The sequence below is a fragment of the Apodemus sylvaticus genome, chromosome X, assembly GCF_947179515.1.
Source record: "Apodemus sylvaticus chromosome X, mApoSyl1.1, whole genome shotgun sequence".
In the NCBI taxonomy this organism is placed as follows: Eukaryota; Metazoa; Chordata; class Mammalia; order Rodentia; family Muridae; genus Apodemus; species Apodemus sylvaticus.
The window spans coordinates 35,297,091-35,318,888 of NC_067495.1; the positions used below are offsets into that span (position 1 = coordinate 35,297,091).

General features: G+C 38.3%; 1 pseudogene; it reads right to left on the bottom strand.

The window, feature by feature from the left end:
- Nucleotides 1-18,793: 18,793 nt before the first annotated feature.
- Nucleotides 18,794-19,636, bottom strand: LOC127674417 (gem-associated protein 8-like; annotated as a pseudogene).
- Between the last annotated feature and the right edge of the window lie 2,162 nt (nucleotides 19,637-21,798).

The following is a 21,798-nucleotide window of genomic DNA, read 5'->3' on the forward strand; positions in this document are numbered from 1 at the left end:
TGACGGAACAAAGGAAGGAATGGGAGGGAAAGGGGCCTGGGGAAGAAGGAGAGTGTGGGACAGAAGAAGGAAAAAATGCGGGTATACAAGAAGCAGAAATGTTCTTACAGGGGTGTAAGCCTACACCTCTACAGGGTGTAGGAGGCGCCTACAGGGGTGGGAGCCAGACAAGAAATTCTAGCGTCCAGCAGACAATGAAGGATTATGACTGAGTTAGCATGGAGTACTGACGACAGTCTTTCTCCTGATGCTTTCTCTCACGGGCCAAGGATGAAGAGGGCTGGGTATTTCTTGGGTGGGGAGGTTGCACATATGTGAATATGGAGGTGCGTGTGCCTGTGTCCATTCCTGAATAGGTCAGAGCCAATTCAGACAGGCAATCTCTGGGACTCTTGTCCCCACTCCACAATGCTAGGTTACTGACATGGTGCTTGTGGGTGCTGGGGATTTGAATTCAGCTCCTTATGTATGAAGAGCAAATGCTTTAGCTGCTGAGCTATTTTCCCAGCCCTCAGCGTTGAGTGTTTCTATGTGTGGTCTGGCAGGGTGCAGGAACACTGCTTCAGGAAATGGACTATAGAATCTACAGAATGAAAGATATGGGGCCATCAGTATCATCCCAACAAATAGCATATCATTAACATATATGACACATACCTCCTAGTGGTGTTTCTTATACCTTACCCTATATTAAGCAATAAATGACTTTTGGAATGGCCAAACGCCCTATAAAACATATCAGTAGAAGCTGGGGAATGTAGCTTACATAGCATGCATGAGACCCTAGGTTAGAACCCCAGCACTGCATAAACTGGTTGCATGACTAGAATCTCAGAAATGGGCTTGGAAAGTAGAAACAGTGGGACCAAAGCAAGTTCCAGGCCATCCTGGATACATAAGAACCTGTCTAAATAAATAAAGTACTTAATAGCAACAACCCCAAGGCAAATACCAGTGTTTGGAAGCCAAAAACAATCAGCAACAATAACAACAAAGCCGTGGCACTGATATCCCAATCCCTTCAAAACTTTAACTTTGGAGGTAGAGTTAGGCTATGGATTGGTCTACTGCCAATGCTTTCACTAAAACAAGAAGCATTAGCTACACTCTATAGGGAACTTTTAAATATTATACCTGCCCTTTCAAATGTCTTTACCCTTTCTTTCTCTTTCTTTCTTTCTTTCTTTCTTTCTTTCTTTCTTTCTTTCTTTCTTTCTTTCTTTCTTTCTTTCTTTCTTTCTTTCTTTCTTTCTTTCCTTTTTTCTTTCTTTCTTTCTTTCTTTCTTTCTTTCTTTCTTTCTTTCTCCCTTTCTTTCTTTCTTTCTTTCTTTCTTTCTTTCTTTCTTTCTTTCTTTCTTTCTTTCTTTCTTTCTTTCTTTCTTTCTTTCTTTCTTTCTTTCCTTCTTTCCTTCCTTCCTTCCTTCCTTCCTTCCTTCCTTCCTTCCTTCTTTCTTTCTTTCTTTCTTTCTTTCTTTCTTTCTTTCTTTCTTTCCTCCTTTCTTTCTTTCTTTCTCCTTGGGGCTGGTGTCATCTAAGAAAAAGAAAACAAAATGTGCAGGCTTATAAAAAGTGTAGTGCTTGATGCATTTTGTCACATGTAGATACTAAGGAAAAAATACCAAAAGAATATGAGTGAACAGCTTCTTTCAAAAAATAAGAGTTGAATTTTAGCAAATTACTTAAATAAATCATGGAACTTCTCAAATATTTATGTATTCTATCTACATTTTTAACTGATTTTGGCTGAAGTATAAATTAGTCGCTTATAAAGTTACAAAGTGAGAGCATGTAAAGAAACTAAAATTTCTTTACTAAAATTGCTCACATTTTAACATAAAATCCATCAGAGTCCCACTTGCTATCCATTGCAAGCATAGTTACCTCCCTTCTCCACTCCTGGGATTTAGGAAGCTCTCTTGTTACTGTAACTGTGGTGTTCCAAAAGTGTTTCACAGTAGAACTCTTGACTTTGTAACCCAACATCAGTATGTTCATTCAGTACAGGTCCTCTGAGGCTCACTTAAGACACAGTTGTAGGGAGAGGGTGTGCATTTTGTTTTTGAGTAGTAGTACAAGGTATCCATGTATCACAGCATAATCACTTATTTGTCTGACAAGAGACAGAGTCATGTTGTATAGCCCAGAACAGCCATACCTCACAATCCTCCTGCCTCAGCCTCCCAAGATTGGAAGTATAAGCATGGATCATCACACCCAAGCCCATTACTCGTTTAAGGACACTACATTATGGTTCTCTGGCAGTGGGAGGATATAAGACTTATTAAAGCAATTAAAACTACAACGTTTTTGTAAGGCAAAGGACACGATCAAAAGGACAAAATGTCAACCAACAGACTGGGAAAGGATCTTCACCAACCCTACATCATATAGAGGGCTAATATCCTATATATATATAAAGAACTCAAGAAGGTAGAACCCAGAGAACTAACTAACCCCATTAAAAATTGGGGTATGGAGCTAAACAAAGAATTTTCACATGAAGAACTTTGGAGGGCTGAGAAACACCTTAAGAAATGTTCAACATCATTAATCATTAGGGAAATGCAAATCAAAACAACCCTGAGATTTCACCTCACACCAGTCAGAATGGCTAAGGTAAAAAATTCAGGAGACAGCAGATGTTGGCGAGGATGTGGAGAAAGAGGAACACTCCTCCACTGCTGGTGGGGCTGTAAGATGGTACAACCACTCTGGAAATCAGTCTGGAGGTTCCTCAGAAAACTGGGCAACTCACTTCCAGAAGATTCTGCTATATTCTGCTATATCACTCCTGGGTATATATCCAGAAGATTCCCCAGCATGCAATAAGGACACATGCTCCACTATGTTCATAGCAGCCCTATTTGTAGTAGCCAGAAGCTGGAAAGAACCCAGGTATCCCTCAACAGAAGAATGGATACAAAAATGTGGTATATTTACACATTGGAGTACTATTCATCCATTAGAAACAATGAATTCATGAAATTCTTAGACAAATGGATGGATCTGGAGAACATCATCCTAAGTGAGGTAACCCAGTCTCAAAAGATCAATCATGGTATGCACTCACTGATAAGTGGATATTAGCCTAAAACCTTTGAATAACCAAGAAATAATCCACATATTAAATGATGTCTAAAAGGAATGGAGGAGTGGCCCCTGGTTCTGGAAAGATGCTTTGCATCAGTATAGGGGAATACCAGAACACGGAAGGGGGAGGGAAGAGGGCATATGGGACGTTCGGTGAGTGGGGAGCCAGAAAGGGGGAAATCATTTGGAATGTAAATAAAAAATATATCAATAAAAATTCATTTGTCAATAAAAAAATAAGAGCAATTCAGTCATTCTATTTGAGTAACTAAGATAACTTGCAACATTGATCCTTTTGTTTTATTTAAATTAGAATACACAGAATTAGATTTGTATTAGATTATGACATTTTCAAACAAAAATTGGTTTTGTTGTTTTTCCTTCATCTTCTCTCCTGACTTAGTGTTTCTCTTGCTGTGCTAGAGCACCATGACTAAAAGTAACTTGTGGAGGAAAGGGTTGATTTCAGCTTACAGCTTGAACTTCCCCATGAAGGGAAATCCGGGCAGGAGCTCAAGCAGACCAGAAACCTGGCAACCAGAAATGAAGCAGAAGCTGTTGAGGAATGCTTCTTATTGGCTTGTTACCCATGTCTTTCGTAGCCTGTTTTATTATGCCACCAGGACCACCAGCCCAAGATAGTACTAACCATGATGAGCTGGTCCTACACCACAAACACAGTAATCATCAATCAAGAAAATACGTCTACCACAGGCTTCCCTACAGGTAAATTTGGCGGGTACATTTTTTCTATTGAGATTTCTGCTGCATCAGTTTCTGCCTTCAGTTTCCTGCCTTGAGATCCTGCTCTGTCTTCCTATGATGATGGACTATGATGTGGGAGTACAAGGGAAGTAAATCTGTCTCTCTCCAAGTTGCTTCTGATCATGGTGTTTTATCACAGCATCCATTAGAGCTGTTGATAGCATAATAAAATATCAACTTACAGTATTCATTATTTAGTTATAAATTTGTGTTTAATGTCATACAAATTATAAGTTAAATATTAATTAGTAAATATTCTCTTTATTACTGTGCTTGTGACCACCACAATCATGTCTGGATCTTCACAAAGTGAGATTTGGAATCTATGTTCAAGAGCATAAAATCCCAAGAAGGGTGACATATATATATATGGAATAAGATAAGGATCTTCCAGGCAGCACATGGAGGCAAAGGGAAAGAAATTTCAAAATGTTTTCTTGTTGTTGTTGTTCTGTTCTTTTGGTTTTTTGTTTGCTTTGATTTTGTTTTGATTAGTGGAATAGAATTGAAGACCCAGAAATGAACCCACATATCTCTGCATACTTGATTTTTGACAAAGTTGCCAAAATCAAACAGTGAAAAAAAAGAGAGCCTCATCAACAAATGGTTCTGGTCTAACTGGCAGTCTGCGTGTAGAAGAACACAATTTGATCCATAAGCTCAAGTCCAAGTGGTTCAGGGACCTCAATATAAACCCGATACACTGAATCTAATTGAGGAGAAAGTAGGAAATAGCCTCAAATTCATTAGCACAGGGGAAATTTTCCTGAACCAATGGCTCAGGCTCTAAAGTCAACAATTAATAAATGGGACCTCATGAAACTGAAACGCTTCTGTAAGGCAAAGGACACTGTCAATAGGACAAAATGGCAACGTACAGATTGGGAAAACATCTTAACCAACCCTATACCCGATAGAGGGCTAGTATCCAAAATATATAAAGAATTCAAGATGTTAGACTCCAAAAAAAAAAAAAACAAAAAACAAAAAACAAAAAAACAAGTGAGGACAATTTAAAAATGGTATACAGAGCAAAACAGAATTCTCAACAGAGAAATCTCAAATGGTTGAGAAGCACTTAAAGAAATACACTCTTGCCAACTTGGGACCATCTTCTGCCACAGCGCGCCATATCCAAGTTCCACAGAAAGGTAGCTAACCACCAAGCAGTGCAGAGAGGACAGTCAGCACAGGTGAGACCTGCCCTGCCACTCAGAGGATCACGTCCAGAAACCTCTGGCAGAAGTCATCCGGTTACTGTCTCCAGCTTGGGACCATCCTCTGCCACAGTGCCTCATACCCAAGTGGCACAGGGAGGTAGTAACCACCCAGATGAGGGGAAAGGCCTGACAACACAGGTAGAACCACCCTGGCAGCTCAGAGGATCACATCTGAAAACCTTTGGAGGAAGCCCTCTGGTTTCTGTCTCCAGCATGTGACCACCCTCTGCCACAGCATGTAATACCCAATTTGCACACGGAGGTGGCTAACCACTCAAGAGTGCAGAGAGGACAGTCAGCACAGGTGGGACCACCCCTGCTGCTCAGAGGAAGCAGCTGGAAAACCTGAGGACACAAGAGCCTAGGAGCAGCCTTGGATAGGAGTCTTCTGATTTCTGCCTGCACCTAGAACTGATTGGGGCCACAGAGGTACATATCCAAAAACAACCACAAGAGAGCGGGTCTCACAGGAGTACCTACCTGCCTGTGTACACAGAGAGAATGGGTCTCCCAGGAGTACAGATACAGAGCCTTGCATGACAGAAAAGCCACAATCAGAGACAGCAACACGAGCTAACACCAGAGATAACCAGATGGCAAAAGGTCAACAGAAACCAAGGCAACATGACACCATCTGAACCAAGTTGTCCTACAATAGCAAGTCCTGGATATCCCAATACACCAGAAAAGCAAGATCTGGATTTAAAATCACATCTCATGGTGCTGATAGAGGATTTCAAGAAGAACATAAATAACTCTCTTAAAGAAATACAGGAGAACATGATTCACTAGGTAGAAGCCTTTAAAAAGGAAAGACAAAAGTCTCATAAAGAAATAAAGAAGAATATAGGTCAACAGGTAGGAGCCCGTAAAGAGGAAAGACAAAAATCCCTTGAATTACAGGAAAACACAACCAAACAGGTGAAGGAATTCAATAAAACCATCGAGGATCTAAAAACAGAAGTAGAAACAACAAAGAAATAACAAAGGGAGCAACTTTGGAGATAGAAATCAGGAGTCATAGATACAAACATCAACAAGAGAATACAAAAGGCAGAAGAAAGAATTTCAGGAGCTGAAGATACCATAGAAAGCAGTGACTCCACAGTCAAAGAAAATGCAAAATGGAAAAAGCTCCTAACACAAAATGTACAGGAAATCCAGGACTCAATGAGAAGACCAAACCTAAGGATTATAGGTATAGAAGAGAGCAAAGATTTACAAATTAAGGGCCAGTAAACATCTTCAACAAAAGTATAGAAGAAAACTTTCCTAACCTAAAGAGAGAGATGCCCATGAACATACAAGAAGCCTACAGAACTCGAAACAGACTGGACCAGAACAGAAATTCCTCCTGTCACATAATAATCAAAACACCAAATTACTAAACAAAGGAAGAATATTAAAAGCAGTAGGGGGAAAGGCCAATTAACATATAAAGGAAGACCTATCAGAATTACACCAGACTACTCAGCACAGACCATGAAAGCAAGAAGATCCTGGGGAGATCTCATACAAACTCTAAGAAAACACAATTGCCAGTCCAGACTACTATATCCAGCAAAACCCTCAGAAACCAAGATATTCTATGATAAAACCAAATTTATACAATATGTTTCCACAAATCCAGCCCTACAAAGCATAATAGAGGGAAAACACCAATATAAGGAGGGCAAATAGATTATAGAAAAAAAAAAGATAGTAATTTTCTTTCAACAAATCCAAAAGAAGATAACCAAGCAAACATAAAAATATCATAAAAATAACAGAAAGCAACAATCACTATTCCTTAATATCTCCTCACTCAATGGAATCAATTCCCCAATAAAAAGACATTGACTAACAGAATGGATAGGTAGACAGGATCCAGCATTTTGCTGCATACAGGAAATGCACCTCAATGTCAAAGGCAAACTTTACCTTAGATTAAAAGGCTGGAAAACCATTTTCCAAGCAAATGGTTCCGGGAAACATGTTGGAGTAGCCATTCTAGTATCAGATAAAACTGACTTTCAAGCAAAAGTCATCAAAAAAGTCACAGAAGAACATTTCATACTCATCAAAGGAAAAATTTACCAAGAAGAACTCTCAATTCTCAACATCTATGCTCATAAAAGAAACTTTACTAAAGCTCAAAGCACAAATTGCACCTCATAAAATAATTGTGGATGACTTCAACACCCCACTCACATCAATGGACAGAATAGGGAAGCACAAACTAAACAGAGACACAGTAAAAGTAACAGAAAGTTTGGACCAAATGCATTTAACAGATATCTATAGAACATTTCATTCGAAATTTTATATATATACTTTCTTCCAAGCACCTCATGGTACCTTCTCCAAATTTGACCATATAATTGGTCACAAAACAGACTTCAACAGATATAAGACTGAACTAATCCCATGCCTCCTATCAGATCACTATGGAGTAAGGGTGGACTTCAACCACAACAAAAGCAACAGAAAGCCCACATACACAAGGAAGCTGAACAATGCTCTACTCAACGATAACTTGGTTAAGGAAGAAATAAGGAAAGAAAACAAAGAATTTTTAGAATTTAATGAAAATAAAGGCACAACATAACCAAATTTATGGGACACAATGAAAGCAGTGCTAAGAGGAAAATTCATATCTCTATGTGCCTCCAAAAAGAAGCTGGAGAGAGCATACACTAGCACCTTAACAGCATACCTGAAAGCTTTAGAACAGAAAGAAACTAATACACCCAAGAGGAGTAGAAGGCAGGAAATCATCAAACTCGGGGCTGAAATCAACCAAGTAGAAACAAAAAGAATATACAATGAATCAACAAAACCAGGAGCTGGTTCTTAGAGAAAATCAGCAAGATAAACTTCTAGCTAGACTAGCCAGAGTGCATAGAGAGAGTATCCAAATTAACAAAATCAGAAATGAAAAGGGAGATATAACAATAGAAACTGAGAAAATTTAAAAAATATCATCAAATCTAACTACAAAAGCCTATACTCAACGCAACTGGAAAATCTGGATGAAATGGACAATTTCCTAGACATATAGCAAATACCAATGTCAAATCAAGATCAGATAGACCTTCTAAACAGTCCTATAATCCCTAAAGAAATTGAGGAAGTCATTGAAAGGCTCCCAACCAAAAAAAAAAAAAAAAAAAAAAAAAACAAAAACAAAAACAAAAAAAACCACAGGCAGAATTCTATCAGGCCTTCAAAGAAGACCTAACACCAGTACTCTTCAAAATACTCCACAAAATAGAAACAGAAGGAACACTACCCAACTTGTTAACTTGTTCTATGATGCCACAATTGCACTGATACCAAAGCTACACAAAGACCCAACAAAGAAAGAGAACTTTAGACCCTTATGAATATCCATGCAAAAATACTCAATAAAATTCTTGCCAACCAAATCCAAGAATACATCAACAGGGATATTCATCATGGTCAAGTAGGCTTCATCCCAGAGATACAGGGATTGTTCAATATATGGAAATCCATCAATGTAATCCACTACATAAACAAACTCAATGAAAAAAAAAAACACATGGTCATTTGATTAGATGCTGAAAAGGCATTTGACAAAATTCAGCACCCTTTCATTCAGTTCCTTCTTGGAAGGAACAGCAATTCAAGGCCCATTCCTAAACATAGTAAATCAATATACAGCAAACCAATGGCCAACAAAAAACTAAATGGAGAGAAACTTGAAGCAATCCCTCTAAAATCAGGGACTAGGCAAGGCTAACCTCTCTCTCCAGTACTTGCAGTTCTAGCTAGAGCAATTAGACAACAAAAGGAGGTCAAAGGGATACAAATTGGAAAGGAAAAAGTCAAATTATTACTATTTGCAGATGATATGATAGTGTACTTAAGCGACCCAAGAAACTCCACTAAAGAACCCTTACAGCTGACAAACAACTTCAGCAATGTGGCTGGATATAAAATTACCTCAAACAAATCAGTAGCCTTCCTATACTCAAAGGATAAACATGCTGAGAAAGAAATTAGGGAAATGATACCCTTCACAATAGCCACAAACAATATAAAGTATCTTGGTGTGACTCTAACCAAACAAGTGAAAGATCTGTATGACAAGAAGTTCAAGTCTTTGAAGAAAGAAATCTAAGAAGACCTCAGAAGATGGAAAGATCTCCCATGCTTGTGGATTGGCAGGATTAATATAGTAAAAATAGCCATCTTGTCAAAAGTAATATACAATACAATCACTATCAAAATCCCAACTCAATTCTTCATAAAGTTGGAAAGAGCAATTCTCAAATTCAGCTGGAATAACAAAAAACCCAGGATAGATAAACTATTCTCAACAGTAAAAGGATTTCTGTGGGAATCAGTATTCCAGACCTCAAGCAATACTACAGAGCAATAATGTTAAAAACTTCTTGGTATTGGTACAGTGACAGGGAGGTAGAACAATGGAATATAATGGAAGAACCAGAAGTGAACCCACACATCTATGTTCACTTGATCTTTGACAAAGGAACTAAAACCATCCAGTGGGGGGAACAAAAATATAGCCTTTTCAACAAAATGATGCTGGTTCAAATGGAGGTTATCATGCAGAAGAATGCATTCTTATCTCCTTGTACAAAGCTCAAGTCCAAGTGGATCAAGGATGTCCACCTAAAATCAGACACACTGAATCTAATAGAAAAGAGACTAGGGAAGACCCTTGAGGACATGGACACAGGGAAAAATTTCCTGAATAGAACACCAATAGTATATGCTCTAAGACCAAGAATTGACACATGGGACCTCATAAAATTACAAAGTTTCTGTAAGGCAGAGGATACTGTCAATAGGACAAAATGGCAACCAACAAATTCAGAAAAGATCATTACTAACCCTTCATCTGATAGAGGGCTAATATCCAATATATACAAAGAACTCAAGAAGGTAGAACTCAGAGAACTAACTAACCCCATTAAAAAGTGGGGTACAGAGCTAAACAAAGAATTTTCACATGAAGAACTTTGGAGGGCTGAGAAACACCTTAAGAAATGTTCAACATCATTAATCATTAGGGAAATGTAAATCAAAACAACCCTGAGATTCTACCTCATACCAGTCAGAATGGCTAAGATCAAAAACTCAGGAGACAGTAGTTGCTGGCAAGGATGTGGAGAAAGAGGAACACTCTTCCACTGCTGGTGTAAATGCAAGCTGGTACAACCACTCTGGAAATCGGTCTGGAGGTTCCTCAGAAAACTGGACATGACACTTCCGGAGGACCCAGCTACACCACTCCTGGGCATATAACCAGAGGATTCCTCAGCATGTAATAAGGACCCAAGCTCCAAGCTGTTCATTGCAGCCCTATTTATGATAGATAGAAGCTGGAAAGAACCCAGATGTCCCTTAATGGAGGAATGGATACAGAAAATGTAGTATATTTACACAATGGAATACTAGTACACAATGGAATACTAGTTAGCTATTAAAAACAATGAATTCATGAAATTCTTAGGCAAGTGGGTGGAACTGGAAAATAACATCCTAAGTAAGGTAACCCAATCACAAAAGAACACACATGTTATGCACTCACTGATAAGTGGATATTAGCCCATAATCTCAGAATACCCAAGACACATATCAAATGATGCCCAAGAAGAAAGAAGAACAAAGTATGGATACTCCTCTGGTCCTTCTTAGAAGAGGGACCAAAATACACTCAGAAATGGATACAGAGAAAAAGTGAGGAGCAGAGTCTGAGGGAAAGACTATCCAGAGAGTACCCCACCTAGGGATCCATCCCATATACAGTTACAAAACCCAGACACTATTATTGATGCCCACAAGTATTTGCTGACTGGAGCTGGATATAGCTGTCACCTGGGAGGCTCTGCTAGTGCATGGCAAATACAGAGGGGGACACTCTCAGTCAGCCATTGAACTGAGCACAGGGTCCCCAATGGGGGAGCTAGAGAAAGGACCAAGAAGCTGAAGGGGTTTGCAGCGCCATAAGAGGAACAATGATATGAGTCACCCAGTACTCCTAGAGTTCCCAGGGACAAAATCATCAACCAGAGAGTACACATGGTGCTACCCATGGCTCCAGACACATAGGCAGCAGATGATGGCCTTGTTGAACATCAAAGGGAGGAGAGGACCCTGGTCCTGGAAAGGCTCCATGCAGCAGTGTAGGGGAAAACCAGGAGAGGGAAGCAGGGTTGATTGGTGAAAACGGGAGTTGAGATAGCTTATGGGACTTTCAGGGGGAACCAGGAAAGGGGAAATCATATGAACGGTAAATAAAGAATATATCTAATAAAAATCGCATAAATAAGAAATGTAAATAATAATAATAATAATAATGATGATGATGATGATGATAAAATTTCTTTTATGAGTATGGGTGCCATTGTATTTGGTGAATATAGGTTCAGAATTGAGAATGCATTTTGGGAGATTTTTCCTTTAATGACTATGAAGTGTCCTTGCTTATCTTTTTTGATTACTTTTGGTTGAAATTCGATTTTATTTGATGTTAGCATGACTATAGCAGTTTGTTTCTTGGGATCATTTGCTTGGAAGATTGTTTAACAGCCTTTTACTCTGATGTAGTGTCTTTCTTTGTGCCTGTAGTGGGTTTCCTGAGTGCAGCAAAATGTTGGGTCCTGCTTATGTATCCAATTTATTAATCTATGTCTTTTTATTGGAGAATTGAGTCCATTGATAATAAGAGATATTAAGGAGAAGTGATTGTTGCTTCCTGTTATTTTTGTTATTAGAGGTGGATTTATGTTTGTGTGGCTCTCTTCTTTTTGGTTTGTTAAAAGAAGGTCAGTTTCTTGCATTTTCTAGTGTGTAGTTTCCCTCCTTTTATTGATGTTTTCAATTTAGTATCCTTTGAAGGGCTGGATTTGTGGAACGATATTGTGTAAATTTATTTTTGTCATAGAATACCTTGGTTTTTCCATCTATGGTAATTGAGAGTTTTTCTGGGTGTAGTAGCCTGGATTGGCATTTTTGTTCCCTTAGGATCTGTATGACATCTGCTCAGGATCTTCGGCTTTCATAGTTTCTAATGCAAAGTCTGCTGTAATTCTGATAAATCTGCCTTTATATGTTACTTGACCATTTCCCCTTACTGCTTTTAATATTCTTTCTTTGTTTAGTGTATTTTGTGTTATAATTATTATGTGATGGGTGGAATTTCTTTTCTGGCCAATTTATTTGGAGTTCTGTAGGCTTCTTGTATGTTCATGGGCATCACTTTGTTTAAATTAGTTAAGTTTTCTTCTACAGTTTTGTTGAAGACATTTACTGGCCCTTTAAGTTGGAAATCTTCACTCTCTTATATACCTATAATCCTTGGGTTTGGTCTTTTCATTTTGTCCTGGATTTATTGGATGTTTTAGGTTAGGAGCTTTTTGCATTTTGCATTTTCTTTGACTGCTGTCTCAATCCTTTGTATGGCATCTTCTCCATCTTAGATTCTCTCTTGTCTCTTGTATTCTATTGGTGATGCTTGTATTCATGACTCCTGACTTCTTTACTACGTTTTCTATCTCCAAAGTTGTTTCCCTTTGTGATTTCTTTATTGTTTCTACCTCCATTTTTAGATCCTGGATGGTCTTGTTCAATTCCTTTACCTGTTTGGTTGTGGTTCCTTGTAATTCTTTAAGGACTTCTACCTGTTTAACTGTGTTTTCCTGTATTTCTTTAAGGGAGTTATTTATGTCCTTCTTGAAGCCCTCTATCAGCACCATGAGCTGTGATTTTAAATCCAAATCTTGCTTTTCTGGTGTGTTGGGGTATCGAGGACTTGCTGTTGTGGGAGAACTGGTTTCGGATGGTGCCATGTTGCCTTGATTTCTGTTGGTAACCTTCTTATGTTTGCCTTTAGGTATCTGGTTATCTCTGGTGTTAGTTGGTTCTGCTGTCTATGGCTGGTGTTTTTCCCTCCTGTGTGCCTGCAAGCCTGTCTCAGCACCCCTGGGTGGCCGGCCCGCTATCCCCAGCACAGAGTGCTGTGGCTCTACCCAGGTCCTGGGTGGAGGTGGAGCCTTGATGGACCCTGTCCCACCTGCTCTGCCACTCCTATGTTCCCTGTGCTCCTGGCTGTACCTGCCTTTTCAGTTGCTAGAGAGAGGATGGCAGCCCTAAACTCTGTAATTTTATATCACAGAGACTAGGCTAACTTTCTTAAGATTGGCCAATATCCCAATTTTCTCAGTTCTACAAAAAGAGATGTTATTTCCAAACAGCAGGAAACAATTTTAGAATGATTCCTTTACCCCATAGATGGGGGTGAGTATTTTTATGGTCATTCAGTAGTCAATGGATATTTCTCATCATTTAAGGAGGTTGATCACCAGTTATTAATGTTCTTGTACAGGGAGAAAACAAAGTAAGAGAGGTTCAATTCAGGAATCTCTTTGCTCTTTCTTTTCCTTTCCTCTATCCTTTTTTTCGTATCTAACATTCAGGGAAAAATTGCAGAGGCAAGAAGTGGATTAAAAGGAGAAAAGGGGAAATAAAGAAATGATAGCATAAAAGGGTAGATAATTGACTGTACTTTTAGACTAAAGACCATTAACAAGGCAAATATTTACATTTGGTTTGGTCTTTTTAGATTGATATAGATTTAGGATTATGTGCTGCTACAACATTCTATGAATGCTTGTCTTAACTCTTGCATAAGGTATTATACCTATTCAAGTTATTTAAAAATGCAATGTAAAGTTCCAGTCAGTTGGAAAGCTGCTATTACAAACTATTTAAGATAATTAAGAAACATGGACTTAGCATTGTGAATATAATTTGTACCTGATAGTTTTTATAATTGTTATTGTATATGGTTTATTGATGTTAAAGAAGGAGCCACTTATTGGACAAAAAAGGGAAGATGTAGGGATAATCTCTTATGTACTGTAAATAAGTAAATAAGGCAAGGTGCAATCCATTCATTGATGGGAGGAGCTTTGAGCATTTGCCTTTAGACTAACAATGAGGAAGCATCATCTATTGATAAAAATCCAATGGCTAATAAGCTGAAACAGGATGAGAAAGTGGGCCTCCCGGTTGGGAAAGGGTCAGGTGGGAGAACTTTGGCAACTGGGACAAGGAGACAGAATTAAGAATCTGAGGAGAGCAAACCAGCCACAAAGGTGAACTCGGGTAAGAATAATCAGAATATTAAGTTAAGAGTTAGTTAAGGAACAAGTCTAGCTTATGGTCTAGGCGTGCATTAATAATATCAAGCCTCTGAGTTGTTTTTCAGGAACTGAGGTACAGGTGTAAAAATTCATGGTTATACCGAGTGGCTGAAATTGTACTTGATATGACATAGTTACAAGGACAAGCTTATATATGCAATAAGTACTTCTGGAAAAAAAGAGAAAATAATCTGTGTGCACGAGGTCATCTTTAAAGATATGAAATAAATAGCTAGAAAACAGCAGTGTGAGAAATATCACTGTGATTCCTTCTGTGCCTTTGAAAGATGATCTGTAAGCATACAATATTATTTTGTCAAATAAGAACCATAGTATCCCCACTAAGGCTTGGTAAAGATTCTAATAAAAGGGCGTATGGATGACCACAGAAGATACAGTGCTTATCTAGCAGGCACAAAGCCCTGGGTTCAATTTTCAAGCACAGGTTTACACATGTGTGATTAATATTGTCAACTTGATAAAATCTAGAACTTGTCTAAAAGAAAAGCCTCTGTGAGTGCTATGAGAGGTCATCTAGCTAAAGCAAGAAGGTTTATCACCACTGTATACAGCACCATTCTACAGGTTAGGGGGAAGGATTGCATTAAATAAAGAAAGTGATTTAGACAGAAGCCTTGCCACCCTCTGTCTCCTGATTAGATGAATTATAGCCAAATGCTCAAAGCTCCTCCCACTAATGACTGGACTGTACCTTGTCTTATTTATTTTTCTTTTACACCATTTCCAAGGCAATTTGTAAAAGAAAGCAAGTAGTTGCATCTTGCTTACAGTTTTTAAGTTACAGAGGATGAGCCCACAACTACCATTTTGGGAAGCATGGCAGCAGCCCTGCCTGCATGGTGCTGGAGCAGTTCTTGAGGGCTTACATTTTATCCAAAAAGCAGCAGAAAAAGAGGGGAGAAATCTGGTGTTAATCTTTTGAAACCTCAAAGACTTCTTCTCAGTGATACATTCCCCAACAAGGCCATTACACCTAATCACCCTCCAATAGTTTTTCCTGCTACTAAGAATTCAAATAGATGACCCTCTCAGATCATCATCAAACTATCACACATCCTTCGAACTGTGATCCAGAATAAACCATTGCTTCAGATGAGAAAGCATTATGAATACAACACAGTATTCTTTACTACTGATGCTATACTGTAAAGAACCCTAGGGATTAAAGACCATTTAAAACTGTTTCTGCCAAGAATTTCCATAAAAATGTCAGTTTAACATTATTTCAAATTACCGTATTTATTATTTTTTGTGTGTTTGGTAATACGGATGGAACTCAGTACCTCAAACATGGTAAGCACAGGGTCTGCTGCTGGCTTGTAAATTCAGTCTACTTGATTACCTCTTGATGCTGTTACATATTTGAACAACATATACTTGGAATCACCTAATTGTCATTATGATCTCTGCTTCTAAAATTTTTAATATTGTGCTAGCAGAGGAATTAGATGTCAAGAGTTTCCAAAGGCATCTTCTGAAGTAAATGCATATTTGTAGATGGCCTACTGTTGTCTTTGTAAAACAGAAAAAAAAATTCTGAGCTCTTATATTGACTCTGCTATTCTAAAAATCTGTAACATTTACCAAGTATTTTCATTACCTTAAAGTAAAATGAATATATCTGACCATGATGTTTCAGTTTTGTGTTTTTATGTGCATGATCAAGTGTTTGGTAGTAACCGGGTACTAGATTAATATAGACTATCAGTATTAAATTCTTGATAGGTGATAACATATTCGAAAAGCTTAGTCCCTTTGTTCATGTTTTAAACAGCCTTACATTTAGTAGGTTAAAACATAATAGAACAAAACTTCCTAAACCATGATTAAATGCAAAGATTTGGAAAGGTTTGGGTTCCAGAATATTTTTAAATTGTGTATATTTCCCTTGTTTCAGACATAGATATTTTGACACTTTTCAGAAATTCATTCATCCCTCTTTTACCTCATAGAATAGACTTTTAACAACCAAGCTGCTCTTTTTATGTCTTCCCTCTAAAAGACACAAAGCAGCTGCCAGCTCAGTGGTACTCATTTCTGATGTCCAACATTGTTGTTTATGATCACAGGCAGCTGAAGGCCAATTCTGTGCAATCCATGGGAGATATCAGTTCTGACATGCATGCCCTCAATATGTCCCAAGCTTGTGTTGGCAGGTGCTAACCTTGCAGGCACAGTCAGTTATCAAGGCAGAACCTTGACAATCAGAAGTAGTGCCTATATTTTTCAATCCCATTCAGGGATCCTGAGATGGAGCATTTGAAACAAAGCCATAGGAATGGAGAGATAAACAAGTTTTTTTTTAATATTTCAACTTGAGTGCTCAGTATTTTCAGTGGTTTCAATGATTCAAAAACACGATTCAATATTTTCCATACCAGAACTTTAAACATTTAAACAAAAGTACAGTGAGCATGAGAGTGAATTAATAAAATTGAGAAAAATTAAGTAATTCAATAGCTGTCAAAGAATGGGGCACTGTTGTATGCTATCTTGTTCATTTCAGTCATGTGTTCTTCTTCCATTTGTTCACACTGTTGATTAAAGGCATTTCCAATTTTAGAAAAACAGGGCTTGTTCTTATTTAAGCATCTGTTTGTGAGTCTTTAAAAATGATTGGACAATTTTCCATATTTCCCCATTACTTTCAATAATTTCTCTCTGAAAAATAGTCCTATTGCTTGCCAGTCTGATAGGATGCTTGTTAGACTGGCAAAATAAGTGTCCGGGTATAATAAATAAAAGAATATGTATATGTGTATATATATATATATATATATATATATATATATATATATATATATATATATATATATCAGGTAGTGTATAGGGAGAAAAACAGACCTCCACATATTTTACTTTACAAAAAAACAAGATAAAGAGATTCAATAGAGTAATACTCAAAGGTAAACTAACATAATGGTCCAATTTATTGAAATTATATCTTATTCTTTCTTTTTTGTTATATAAGGATACTATGTCCAATAGAATGTCCAATGAATGTATGCGCATTGAAGTAATTACTACAGCTAAACACATCTTCACACTTTATAGAGTTAACTCTTCTCTTCCTTGTTCAATGGCATGAATATTTAAAAACTATTATCTTGTCACAATCCCAGTACATCATACATTATTATTAAGGAATGTTCTTATGCAGTATGTGTATCAGTTCTCTATACATGAGCACTTATAACAATGTAGCTTTGTGTTTTTTGACCATTGTCTATGTGCAGATCTCTCACCTTGCACCTTGTAAATACAAGTCCACATATTTAGTTCCTATTTTGCTAAATTGAGGTCACACAGTATTTGCTCATCTTTCTACTTTATTTCACTTAGTATGGCATGTTGCAAATGTCAGGGCCTCCTTTTTGTATTCTCATGTTCACTTTAGCAAAATATAACTTCAGGAGATATGATTTCCTTTCTTTTCATTATCTACTTGGCAGATTTTTGGCTTTGTAAAGGACCTCAGTATTTAAATCTACTTAGTAACCTTTATGTTTCTTTCCATAAACTATATGCCAATGCCCACACCTACCAACAGTGTATAACAATTATACCCATTCCCATTTTTGCAAGCTTATCTCCTTCTTCTGTAGTTTGGTTATTGTTTTTGTTTCTTTTTATAATAGATTTTTTTTTTCCTAGCAGGCATGAGACTGTATCATGTTGAAGATTTAATTTGCATCTCCTTGATTAATGATGTTGAGTAACCTTCAATTATACTTTTTGGCTATTTTATGCATTTTGAAGGATGCATTCAGATCATTTATCTGTTTAAAATTTTGATTTTATTATTTTGCTACTTAATTTGTGAGTTTCTTATATAATTTAGATATTAACTTAAATTTTATAAATAAAGTTTTATTGAAACACAGTCACATTCATTTGTTTATTCAGTTACTATGGATGTTTTTAGCCTATGTAGACAGCATCAGGCAGTTTTGACACAGACAACATGGCCTGTCAAGCCTAGAGTATTTACTCTCAGGTCTTTTTAGAGCATGCAGGCTGACAGCTGAGTAACAACAAGTGTCACTTGTCTTACTGTTCACTTGCATCGTTTTCAGAGGAATCCAAAGAGCTACAGTCACAGAAAATATGTGGACAGAAGCCTAGCATGTGTGTGTGTGTGTGTGTGTGTGTGTGTGTCTCGCAAACCTGTAAACTAGCATTTGGGCAGTGGAAGCAGGAAGATTTAAGAGTTTATAGCTAACATGGGCTGTATAAAAACTGGTCTTAAAATGAAAAAATAAATGACATGTGTCTTAAGGCTTTTATGACATTCAGGACGCTTAAAGAAATAATGCAGAACAAGAGGCAGTATTTCTAGGCAATAATTTTAATGAACTACACTGTTACAGAGAACACTGAGAGCCAGTCAAATACATACAATTATTAATATTTATCAAGTGAACATTCCTTGTGCTGACAACAGTATTGTTGACAGAATTATAAGTGGCCGACAGACTGTATCCACCATGTCAGTATACAGTCCTCTTTCTCTGAAAAAATGTCCAGGAGAGATGAAGAGGGAGAGGCTAGGAACTGTGAGGCATTGCCTAGGGTCCTGGTGCCCAGGACTCAGAACTTCAGGGGAATGACAGGCCAGTACTTCGGCTGCTTTCTGTCACAGTGCTTGTCAAAGCTCCTCTGCACAGCAGCCTCCATGGCCAGGATCTTGGGAGCACTGTTCCCATACAAGCGCTTCATCTCTGCTTGGCGCCGCTCCCAGGGCTTCTCAGATGGGGGCTCCACTGACCTGTGGTGATTGAAGTACAGGCTATAGTCCTCATTCACGTTGTCATTCAGGTTTTCGGTGTCCTGCTGCTGCTGTAGCTTTTGCTCTTCTTTGTGCCTCTCGGTCTGTACAAAGTACTGGTCGAGTTCCTCAGTAATTTCCATATTGCTCAGGTCGCACTCCACTCTGTTATCTGAATCCAATTCCATCTCTTCCTCTTCAAAGAATGTGTTATTTTCTCGTGTGGATGCCTGGGTTCTCTTGCTGTTAGGCAGAGGCTGCCCAGGGCTTTGGGGATAAGAAACAATGTAGGGAGACTCCTGCTGTGTGTACTAGCTGTGAGAGTTCCAAGAATGGTCAGCTTCATAAGCAAGAGAATTCCAGGAAAGAACTCTAGGAGGGAAGAACTCTATGAGGGAAGAACCATGGGGAAGTGAAATAGGAATCCCTGAACTTTCTGTAAGCAACTTTCTGGTGGTTTGCATCCAAAGCATTGCATGATAATAATGTTGCCAGTATCTTGTATATACTGGGTGAGAATACCAAGATGGTCTCTCCATTTTGAAGCTGTTGCTGCTATCCTGATTGCAGTTTTTTAAGTGGAATTTTGTGGGCATGCAACATGCAGATCTTGGGCAGTGGGCAACGATGGATCTAGTTCTCATGGCAGGGAAGAGGAAGGAGCGGGAGAGATATTAACCTCTTTTAAGATATATAAACTGAAACACTTTCTTCAGATTATAGTGTACCTAGTAAAATGCCATGCCAACAGAAGTGAAATATATCTCTGATGTATAGAACATTTTGGGGGCGGAACATGGATCTCTATTTTTCCTTTTCCTTTAAATTATAGAAGCAAAAATATAGATGTCCCCATGAAACTAAGTCAGCAACAAAAAATAAGCTATTTACCGTCACACAGACATGCTTAATAGACAAGGAGATGAGCAAGAAATAAGCACTGTTATTTGTAGTTACAGATATTTGGGGATCATTTCTTGCTAAACTATAACTTAGTTTGTTAAATAAAGATATAAATTCTGTCATTGAAAATGTTAAGTAACTTCAGGTGTTTGCTTAGAGATCTGAACAGCCTGGGCCACAGCACTCGGTCTCCAGGAAGTGTGGGAGAACTGGTGTGCACCCAGAGGCAGACTGGGAGCACACAGCTTGCTCTGGTGGCACGGAGCTTAGGTTCCAGTCCTGAGGCCTCTGTCAGAAGCCCTCAGATCTCTCCACTTCTGGATCCAGATCAGCCTGGGCAGCAACACCACATCTCCACATCCTGCAAGAAGCCCGGAGGCCGGCTGGGAGGAGTCAATGTATTCTGGTGAATCCAGAAGGCCTTGGCAGGAGCCTTCAGGTGTCTGCTTCGGGATCTGAACGGCCTAGGCAACAGCACCCTGTCTCCAGGCAGTGCAGGAGGTAAGCTGTACACCAGAGGACACCTGGGAAGAGGCAGTTTGCACTGGTGAGTCCAGCATTGACAAGACCAACTAACACCAGTGAGAACTAGATGGCAAAAGACAAACGCAGGAACATCACTAACAGAAATCAAGGCAATATGGCAACATCTGAACCCAATTCTCCTTTTACAGCATGTCCTGGATGCCACATCACACCAGTAAAACAAGATTTGGATTTAAAATCACTGGTCATGATGCTGGTACAGGAACAGATGAAGGAAATACTTAAAGAAATTCAGGAGAAAATGGATCAAAAGTTAGAAGCCCTTGCAAGGGAAACACAAAAATCATTGAAAGAATTTCAGGAGAATACAAAAGCCAATAAGGAGGAAACACAAAAATCACTTAAAGAAATACAGAAGAACTTTGGTCAACAGGCTGAGGTCATGAAAGAGGAAACACAAAATTCTCTTAAAGAATTACAGGAAAGCACAAACAAGCAAGTGAAGGAGCTAAGCAAAACCATCCAGGATCTAAAATCAGAAGTAGAAACAACTAAGAAAGCTCAAAGAGAGACAACTTTGGAGATAGAAAGCCTTGGGAAGAAATCAGGGGACATAGATGCAAATATTGACAACAAAATACAAGAGATAGAAAAATCTCAGATGCTGAAGATACCATAGAAAGCATGGACTCAACAGTTAAAGAAAATGCAAAATGCAAAAAAGCTTGTAAACCAAAATATCCAGGAAAGCCAGGACACAATGAGAAGACCAAACCTAAGGATTATAGGCATAGATGAGAGTGAAGATTTACAACTTAAAGGGCCAGAAAATATCTTCAATAAAATTATGGAAGAAAACTTCCCTAACCTAAAGAGAAAGATGCCCATGAATATACAAGAAGCCTACAGAACTCCAAACAGACTGGACCAGAACAGAAATACCTTCCATCACACAATAATCAAAACACCAAATGTACTAAACAAAGAAAGAATATTAAAGGCAGTAAGAGAAAAGGGCCAAGTAACATAAAGGAAGACCTATCAAAATCACAGCAGACTTTTCACCTGAGACTATGAAAGCTAGAAGATCCTGGGCAGATCTCATGCAGACTCTAAAAGAACACAAATGCCAGCCAAAACTACTATACCCAGCAAAACTCTCAATCACCATAGATGGAGAAATTAAGATATTCCATGACAAAACCAAGTTTACCCAATATCTATCCACAAACCCAGCCCTACAAAGGATAATAGGAGGAAAACATGAATACAAGGAGGGAAAATTTACCCTGGCAAAAGCAAGATAGTAACCTTTCATCAAACCCAAAGAAGTTAACCAATTAAATTTTAAAAATAACGTCAAAAATGA